The sequence below is a fragment of the Hypanus sabinus genome, chromosome 14 (genome assembly GCF_030144855.1).
Source record: "Hypanus sabinus isolate sHypSab1 chromosome 14, sHypSab1.hap1, whole genome shotgun sequence".
In the NCBI taxonomy this organism is placed as follows: domain Eukaryota; kingdom Metazoa; phylum Chordata; class Chondrichthyes; order Myliobatiformes; family Dasyatidae; genus Hypanus; species Hypanus sabinus.
In genome coordinates this window covers 55,702,699-55,713,092 of record NC_082719.1, presented here as the reverse complement: position 1 = coordinate 55,713,092, position 10,394 = coordinate 55,702,699, and positions in this window count along the sequence as shown.

Below are 10,394 nucleotides of genomic sequence, written 5' to 3'. Positions count from 1 at the left end.
ACTTTTTTTCATAGATGCTGCCTGGCCTGCTGAATTCCTCCAGCATTTTGTGTATACAACATATGAGAAGTGTTTGGTGACTTTATGCCTGTACTTAATGGAGTTAAGAAGGATGAAGAGTTTTTCATTGAAACCTACCAGATACTGAAATGCCTGGACTTGGATAGGATGCTTCCATTGGTAAGAGAGTCTGGGATCCAGGTGCACAGCCTCAAAATGAAGAGACGACCCTTTAGAAATGAGTCAAGGAGGGATTTCTTCAACTAAAAGGTGCTGCATCTGTGGAAATTGTTGCTGTGGAGGCTGAGTCAATCTGGTTATTTTTGGCAGAGGTTCTTGATTGGAAAGGTAGTTAAATTTCCTCAGATATTGATGTCTGTAAGTCTCGTTCCCAGAGATTCTTAATTTTGTCTAAAGGAACATTCCTTGTCTCCAGTAACATACCATAAATATTAGATATTGAACCATCATGAAAAGGTGTCAAATTAAAAATTACGTCTAGTAAGTTCTTATCTGAGCTTATAGGAAATGTGCATAATTGAGATCTTAGAAAGTCTCTGATTTGTAGAATCTAAAAAAGGGAATTCTGGGTAAGCTATATTTAGCTGACAATTGCTCAAATGAAAAAAGGTTTCCTCCAACAAACAGATCCCAAGAACAGTTAATACTCAACCTGTCCCATTCTTTAAAAACTATATCAGTCATGGAGGGTTTAAAAAACTTAGAATAAATGGAGCTTGAAAGCGAAAATGTCAATAAACCAAAGTGTTTTCTAAATTGTGTCCAGATCCTCAGAGTGTGTTTAACTATTAAATTATCAGTTAGTTTACTTACAAGTAAAGGAAGTGAGGATCCAAGAAGAGAAATAATAGAAAATTTATTAACAGAGTTAGCTTCTAAAGAAACCCATACCAGACAGTTTACATGATTAATATAATATAGCCAAAATGTAAGGTATTATATATTAACTGCCCAGTAATAAAACCTAAAATTAGGTAAAGCTAAACCTCCAGACTGTTTAGATTTTTGAAGATGAACTTTATTTAAACGAAGACATTTATTTTTCCATATATAGGAGGATAAAATAGAATCAAGAGAGTCAAAAAAGGATTTAAGAATAAAAATGGGTAAAGCCTGAAAAAGATATATAAACTTAGGTGGAATAATCCTTAATATCTGAGGAAATTTGGAATGAAATTTTTAAACTGGTTAATACATCATTGCTATGTGCTCATCATTCCCTCATACAATTTAAGGTGGTACATAGAGCTTAATTAATTACATACATTAATTCATATGTTTTGGACTTGTCTGAGTCTTGAAAAATATTGGAAGGAAGTCTTTCAAACTTTTTCCTTACTTTTCGAAGTCAGTTTTAAGCCTAACCCACTGACGGCCCTATTCGGTACTGTTGCAGGACAAGATATTAAGCTGAAGGGATCTGATTTACATATTTTGGCCTTTAGCTCTCTTATAGCTAGGAAGGCGCTTTTGTTTAAATGGAAAGATGTTTTTCCTCCTACTCATGCTCAATGGTTATGTGATATTATGTCATGTTTAGATTTAGAGAATATTCGTTGTTCAATTTCTGAATTTCATCAAGACTTTCAAACTTTGTGGGGACCTTTTCTGAATTATTTTCAAAACCTTCAATTCATTGTTTAAATTCAGATGTTGGCTATTATTAATTTTTATTATATGAGAAGGTATTCTGCCTTTTTTCTCCTTAATGAATAGCTTTGGTCTTGGTAGGGGTTAGATTCTTTTTTTGGTAATAAATTAGTTTATTTCAATATAACTATTGATTAACTTACATGAATATGGGGTAATGAGATTGTTATTATGAAGAGATATAATGTAATCGGTAGCTTTTTTATCTCTTTTGACCTTTTATTTATACTTTTTTGTACTCTGTATTCTTCTATGTAGAAACTAATAAAAATATTGGAAAGAAAAAGAAGGAAAAGTAGTTATTAAAGGTAATGAGGAGAAGGTGGAAGAATGGTGCTGATAAACATAAATCAACCATGACTAAACAGCAGACCTTACTTAATAGGCTAACTGACCTAATTCTGCTCCAATATCTAGTGGATATATCTAGTGGATATATCTAGTGGATATATCTAGTGGCCTTGTGGTGCACCTGCAAAGCAGTTCTCAAGCTGAGAGTTACATATGTGAAGCTTGCAGTAGTGTGGGAGGATATAGCGTGTAATGTAGAAATCTTGATTGCTAGAGATTGAAGTAGTCTTCTCTTGAAGACTGGTGTTTCAGGATTTGCAAAATTACAGCACAGGCAGAATATCTCCCAGCTGCTGATGCACCACAATGCATGTCTCCTTGCAGGCTAGCTTTCTGTGTGACAGGATAGATTTAACTAGAGACACAAGAGATTGAATTGGGTTTAGTTACTCTCAGTATCAAACCATTTGAGGAAACAAACCAATGAAGTGTATGATCATCATCAGTTGCATGCAACAATCATATAAATGAGTATACAGCACACATTTACACGATATTGCATAGAACCGGATGCAACAGCTACAAATTAAATGCCCACTGTAATCTCTACAGTTTTTTTCTGGAATTTATCCTTCTTGTCTCCACCTCTGCCATGTATTCAGACTAGGGTGTTGAAGATTTTTTTTGCTGTTTCAGGAAGTTCAGAAAATACAGTAACGTGAAATAGACAGTGTGAAACAAATAGCAATAGAAATAGCAGAGTTATTCATGTCTTTTTTTCTTGCCAGTTCAACATAAAATACACGTTGCATTTTAAAGTAAACTAATCTAATTTATTAATGTTTTAAGAGTCGTCAGAAAGGAAAAAAAATACAAAATGAATTACACGTGAAGATTTAGCTTCAGAATTCTCTTTCTTGAATTTGTGTAAACAAAATCTGGTGAACAGGAACTATTAAAAGCTGAAGAAAATTATATTTCTTTCAATACAGCTTCATCAACATCAATGCATCATGAAAAATTAACTTGAATTAACTTGAACTTGGATTTTGAAGTTGAATATAAATACTCAATCACAGTAAATTCACGAATAGTATATCCAGATGCAGCCCTTTTGGAGAGGCAGATGGCATAAAATAAAATGTTTTTGGCAATATTTAAAAAATACAAAATAGATCTTTTGACTGTGAAACATGATATCAAAAACTAATATGTCATAATTAAAAATATTTTCAATTCTTCATATTAAATATGTTAATAAATAAACAACAGAATGAATAATACAGAATGTTAGCATATTTAGCAATATGAGAGCAATGAATATGAAAACAAATATTAACCATGAGTAACAGAGTATAATCTGGCCAATCATCTGAGGTCTAAATGTTTCCAAGTAGTTGCAATCCCTTGCTCTTTTCCCCTGCAGGTATTGCCTCCTCATTACTGCATTTAAAATGTTTCTTTCAATTCTGCTATTATCCCATTCTTAGAGCTCTTATCATAGCAATGACCTCCATAAGGAAAATCTCCTGGTCTGACTTGAAGTGGACCTGGTGCCCTCCTGGACTCGCAGCCCTGACTTGCCTGGGCTGGGTGTTCAGAGACTATACAAGCTGAGGCCAGTGATCAATTGAAAAGTGACAGTGCTGACTAGGTCTCAGGCAGTTCCTTGCTGAAGCCCCTTCCCACACCACATTTTTAAAAATGCTATTAGAATTGTTGCAAATAATTAAATGCCCTTAAATATTTCTTAGAGTTAAATAATCTAAAATATTAAGTAACAAATGAAACAAGTAGAAAGGAAATAATTAAGTTTATCTTCCTTACCTTTTCCCATCTAACTTAAAGGTCTAGGAATGGCCTGTCAAATCAATGGTATCATCATTCCCATGTGCATGTGGAGTCCTTCCACTGAATGCAGAGCCAGGTATATTGGCATCTGTTACTCAGTATTATTTCAGGCTAGCTTAAGTTTAGAATTAAATAACTCAGATCAGCTGAGTGCTAGTCAGTCACTTAAAAACTGCCAGCCTCAGCCACCTCATTTAGTCATTGAACATCACTGAAGCAGACCCAGTGTCTTTTTTATCTCCCTTCTAATTTGACCACCATCTTGCTTAAATCGATACCTTCTTCCTCCTGTCCATCCTGATAGAGAAACAGTATGAAAATGACTTGAAATTTTAAACATAATATGCATCTCTATTTCTTTTCAATTCTCTTTAAGCTTTACTAAGTTACATTTTTCATTTTTGCAATATATTCAGCATTTATTTGAAAAAATCTCCACATTATATTTATGTAGTGTGCACCAATATTAAAATATGTTCCAGTTTAGTGATTCCGTAGACCCTATGCAAGTTGTGCAATGAATTTAAAACGTTACTGATAAGTTCACCAAATGACAGACAGACAAAATTGCTTATCAGTATTATTTACTTTTATTATTTACAATGATTTGTAATCAGTATCTGGGAGGTAAATACTTTGTGAACTGTGGTTCATTGTTCCAAGCCACAGATGAAATTGGTTTGGTTTTCCAGATATTGTGGATATTCAGTTGCCTCCAAGTCTGGGTTTGGGTGGACTGTGACAATTTCTGGGTGTAGTCATAGACCCATTGAGCTGAGGCAAGTTAAGTGAAATGAATCATTATAAGAGAGACCCAGTTTTGCAAGATTCACATTATGCAGTTTAGAATAGAAATCTCATTATAAGCAATGATTGCAGAGCATTTTACTTCATTACATGTTATTGATTGCATTAAAAGTAATGCAATTATGAAATTAATTAAATCAATCAATCCTAAAATAAGTATTTTAGCTTAAAATGATACCTCAATTAAAAGCCCATGGAAGTTCATTTAACACACGTCAGTTGCATAAACTAATCTACTTTTTCTCAAAATTCCAGTTCCAATGGTCAAAGATTTAAGAAATAAAACCTGAATATAAGATTAAGGCAGTTATGAACATTTTTTGCTTCATTCCTCTCTTCAGCTCTCAGCTGGGGATTAAACTTTGAGAGTCATCCAGAATGCATTCCCTTTGAACCGCAGCAAAGACAAAGCAAATAATGACAGAGGAAATGAATACACATGAATGTAAAAAAGTGCACCAGACTTTGGTGAGCTCCTGACATCCACCAACTCAATTTTCAAGAAAACTCTCCAGGCAGTTATTTCAATAATAGCATAACTAAGGATAAAGTTGAATTGTATTTAAGTTGACGTGGTGTAATTCTAGATCCATTTTTAAATAATTCAATGGGATGACACTTGATTTTCATAGATGAAGGGTCCTGGAGCTTTAACTGTTTAACATAATCTATCTCCACATTGATATATTGCAGAATACACTGGTGTTGTTACCATTCTTCCTGGTTTTCCAGCCTCCCTGGGTTCCACTTGCTTGCTTGAAATATATTGACATTTCTCAATACCTTTATTGAAATAAATATTTTCACATTGCAGGATGCAAACAGTGAAGTCCATAGTGTAAACTTTACGAAATCCAGCTCGAGGCAGCTGAGGGTCATTCTTGCAAAATTACATTCAAAATTAATCAATAATGACAGCCCAAGTTGATAGTTGAGGTTTATAAATTAAGGAACAAACGTACCTCATTACATAAATTAACTATTCTAAATTATTAGAAAATCTCTGGCATCCAATTTCATTTAAACAAAACAGGGACCTTATTCCTGAGAATTACTGAGTACATTGTTTGGAAGATCATAATAGCAAAGCAATGAAATTTATTATTACAGCAACACAAATTTTTCAATTAAAATAAGTCACAAAGCAAAACTGAATACATTTTAAAAATTATGTGCAATAGATCTAATAGAAGCCTTTGAGGTTGGATTAAAGTTACTGAATTATCAGGTTTCTGGCAAAGTTCCTTACAGAAAATTCTAGCTATGGAAAAAGCCCTTGGGATATAGGGTGAAGTATATTGGCTAATAAATTGGCTAAATATTGAGAAACAAAGGGAAGTAATTTATTTTGTGCATCTAATTAGACAGCTTTGCCCAAGGGAGTGCCTCAGGATTCAATGCTGACAGTTCACAAATTATTTATATCTAAGATTCCTGTTTCTCTTTCATCTCAAATATTGTGATAGGTATTCACTTCATAGGCCAGTGGCCCTCTTGTTTTTGCCAATCTCGTCTTTCTAAACACAGCAGCTGCCCCTTGTAAAGATCAAACAATGTAAGTTAAACTTTCAATTAATGTTCCTTATGTAGCTTCTGGTCATAAACGGCAGCCAGTTTTCAGTTCATAACGTGAGTGGAAAGCAGTAATCAGATTGGAGTTTGAAAACACAGCTTTGCAAGCAGATATATTCATATATAGAAAGTAGGATGCTGGTCAAGAGGTGCTGCATCAGACAATGGGTTATTTAATTTGGCTTCTTTCAAAATAGGTAGCACTGGCGAAGTTGCTTAGTTCAAGGAAGCCTGCAGACAGATAGAGACAATCACTTAGCAAATTAATAATTGATTTATTAATATTGGAAGGCTTACATTCAAGGAATTTAACTTCACAGTATTAATTGTGGATAGCTGTGAACTGTGTCTTAAAGAAGTTTTCAGACCGTAACTGAGAAAATATCATATATGTGTGAAGTCACCCAAGTGGCAAAGAACCTGTATAATAGTAGAGAGCAGTTTAGGTGTATTTAAAATGGTTAAAGGACATAAAGCAGAATGATAGGAAAACAGAGTGACTATAATCCTAAGCACATGGAATTCTGCAGAGCTGGAATGGTCTTCGCCCAAAACTTTGACTGTTTATTCATGTCCATAGATGCTTCCTGACCTGCTGAGCTCCTCCAGTGCTTTGTGTGTATAATTAGAGTCCATTCCTTTGCCTTCAATTTCTGCATCAGATGATTTATTGGTCGACATCATAGCTCATAGGAATTGTATCTGTGTTCTGGAAATCCTCTGTGTGTTAGAAATGATTTGTGATTCATAAATGTTTTATAAGGAATATATCCTCTGCAAGTTCTAAATGTGTTTTAAGAATGTTGCTTGGATTTAAAAGAGTATCACTGAAAAAAAAATGGAATGTGTTTAAATAACTTTGTTAGCTGGACATAGCTTCCCCTTGAAAGGGAGGGAGGACCCACCACTCAAATAGCAGGTATAGGTAACTAAACTCGCTGTGGAGTATAAACAGGGAAGTGATCTCGTCTTTAACGATTGGATAGTTACAGTAGTCTCTTTTTAGTGAGGATACTCATGGTTATTTGTAGGTCTTCATTTGAGTATAGATCCTTGAGGTCAGCAAACCAATATTGTCACATTATCAGGCTTCAAGGTGAAAAAACCATATGAAATCCTATCATTTCCTTCTATTTTGTTTGCTTGAGCCTCAATAAACAAACCTCTAGCTAAGGAGAATTTACTTGAATTTACCAGTCTATCTCATTGACAAGGAGTCTGCAACCAATCTGGGATGTGCTCAGTTAGAATTTTCTCCCTGTGCTTTAAGAGCACTCCAAAGTTTTACAGTAAATAGGACATCCAGATTGAATACAGATCTCTCCAATGGTCAGACATCACAACTTTGACCAGCCAGTGACTATCTAAAACAATATACCAGGCAATAAACCCAAGTTTATAAACGGCTTCTCGAAAATTAGAGTATTTTAATTAGAAGGTGATCTCATAAAGCATAAAGTGAGTGAGTGGGCCAGTGAAGGAGCAGAGCTTTGAGGCTTTGACGAGAAGAGGCAGAGGATGAGCTTGCTCCCAGTTCGGCTTTACAATGCCTCCTGAGACAGTGATGTGCCCCTCGTGTGAAATGTGGCAGTCTTGGGGGAACTCCCCTCTCCCGCAGAGTCACATCTGCCAGAAGTGCTTGCGGCTGGGCGATCTGGAAGACCGTGTGAGGAATCTGGAGCAGCAGCTGGATGACCTTCGACTCATAAGGGAGAATGAGGCAGTCATAGACGAGAGCTACAGGGAGGTAGTCACACCTAGGCTGCCGGAAACAGGTCGTTGGGTGACAGTCGGGGGTGGGGGGGAAGCGAAGGTGAGTAGACAGGTAGTGCAGAGCACCCCATGTGGCCATTCCCCCTGAATAATAAGTATACCGTCCTGGATACTGTTGGTGGGGACGACCGACCAGGTGTGAGCCACAGTAGCAGGGCCTCCGGCACTGAGTCTGGCCCTGTGGTGCAGAAAGATGGGATGGAGAAGAGGAGAGCTGTCGTCATTGGGGACTCTATAGTCAGGGGAGCAGACAGGAGATTTTGTGGGCAGTGAAGGACACCCACATAGTTTGCTGCCTCCTGGGTGTCAGGGTCTGGGATGTCTCTGACTGGGTGCACAACATCCTGGTATGAGAGGGAAAGCAACCAGAAGTCGTGATACATGTTACGACCAACAACATAGGCAGGAAGAGGGATGAGGTCCTGAAGTGTGAGTTTCGGGAACTAGGCAGAAGGCTGAAATACAGGACCTCAAGGGTGGCAATTCTCATGATTGCTGCCAGTGCTACGTGATAGTGATGGTAAGAATTGGAGGAGGTGGTAGTTGAATGCGTGGCTGAGGAGTTGGTGCAGGGGGCAGGGCTTTAGGTTTCTAGATCACTGGGGTCTCTTCTGGGGAAGGTGGGACCTGTACAGATTGGATAGGTTTCACCTGAACTCGAGGGTGAGCAATATCCTTGCAGGTAGGTTGCTAGCATGGTTTGGGAGGGTGTAAACTAATTTGCAAGGGGAATGGGATCCAGAGCGATAGAGCAGTGGAAGTGCATGGAGTAAAGCCAGATCTAATATATAGAGAGGCTTTGAGGAAAGAGAAGCAGAATAAAGGGTGTAAAGATGGTAAGGTAGAAGGGCTAAATTGTGTATACTTCAATGCAAAAAGCATCAGGAACAAAGATGATGAACTGAGAGCTTGGACACATACATGGAATTATGATGTAGTAGCCATTACAGAGACTTGGCTGGCACCAGGGCAGGAATGGATTCTCAATATTCCTGGATTTCAGTGCTTTAAAAGGGATCGAAAGGGGGGGAGAAAAGGGGAGGAGGGGTGGCACTACTGGTCAGGGATACTATTACAGTTACAGAAAGGGTGGGTAATGTAGCAGGATCCTCTTTTGAGTCAGTATGGGTGGAAGTCAAGAACAGGAAGGGATCAGTTACTCTTTTGGGAGTATTATATAGGCCCCCTGGTAGCAGCAAGGATACCGAGGAGCAGATTGGGAGGCAGATTTTGGAAAGGTGCAAAAATAACAGGGGTTGTTATCATGGGTGACTTTAACTTCTCTAATATTGATTGGCACCAGATTAGTTCCAAGGGTTTAGAATGGGGCAGAGTTTGTTAAGTATATCCAGGACGGATTCCTGTCACAGTATGTTGACAGGCCGACTCGGGGGAATGCCATACTAGATCTAGTATTAGGTAACGAACTGGGTCAGGTCACAGATCCCTCAGTGGGTGAGCATCTGGGGGACAGTGACCACCAGTCCCTGGCCTTTAGCATTATCATGGAAAAAGAAATAATCAGAGAGGACAGGAAAAATGTTAATTGGGGAAGGTCAAATTACAAGGCTCCACGGCTAGAACTTGCAGACCTGAATTGGGATGATGTTTTTGCAGGGAAGTGTACTATGAACATGTGGTCGATGTTTAGGGATCTCTTGCAGGATGTTAAAGATAAATTTGTCCCAGTGAGAAAGATAAAGAATGGTAGGGTGAAGGAATCATGGATGACGCGTGAGGTAGAAAATCTAGTCAGGTGGAAGAAGGCAGCATACATGAGGTTTAGGAAGCAAGGATCAGATGGGTCTATTGAGGAATATAGGGTTGCAAGAAAAGAGCTTAAGAAGGAGCTGAGGAGAGCAAGAAGGGGGCATGAGAAAGCCTTGGCGAGTAGGGTAAAGGAAAACCCCAAGGCATTCTTCAATTACGTGAAGAACAAAAGGATGACAGGAATGAAGGTAGGACTGATTAGGTGGGAAGATGTTTCTGAGGCTGTGAAAGTGAGCGAGGTCCTCAATGAATACTTCTCTTCAGTACTCATCAATTAGAGGGAACTTGATGATGGTGAGGACAGTATTAGTGAGTTTGATGTTCTGGAGCATGTTGATATTAAGGGAGAGGAGGTGTTGGAGTTGGAGTTAAGATGGATAAGTCCCCTGGGCCTGACAGAATATTCCCCAGGCTGCTCCACGAAGTGAGGGAAGAGATTGCTGAGCCTCTGGCTAGGATCTTTATGTCCTCATTGTCCACGGGAATGGCACCAGAGGACTGGAGGGAGGCGAATGTTGTCCCCTTTTTCAAAAAAGGTAGTAAGGATAGTCTGGGTAATTATAGACCAATGAGCCTTACATCTATGGTAGGAAAGCTGCTGGAAAAGATTCTTTTAGATAGGATCTACGGGCATTTAGAGAATTATGGTCTGATCAGGG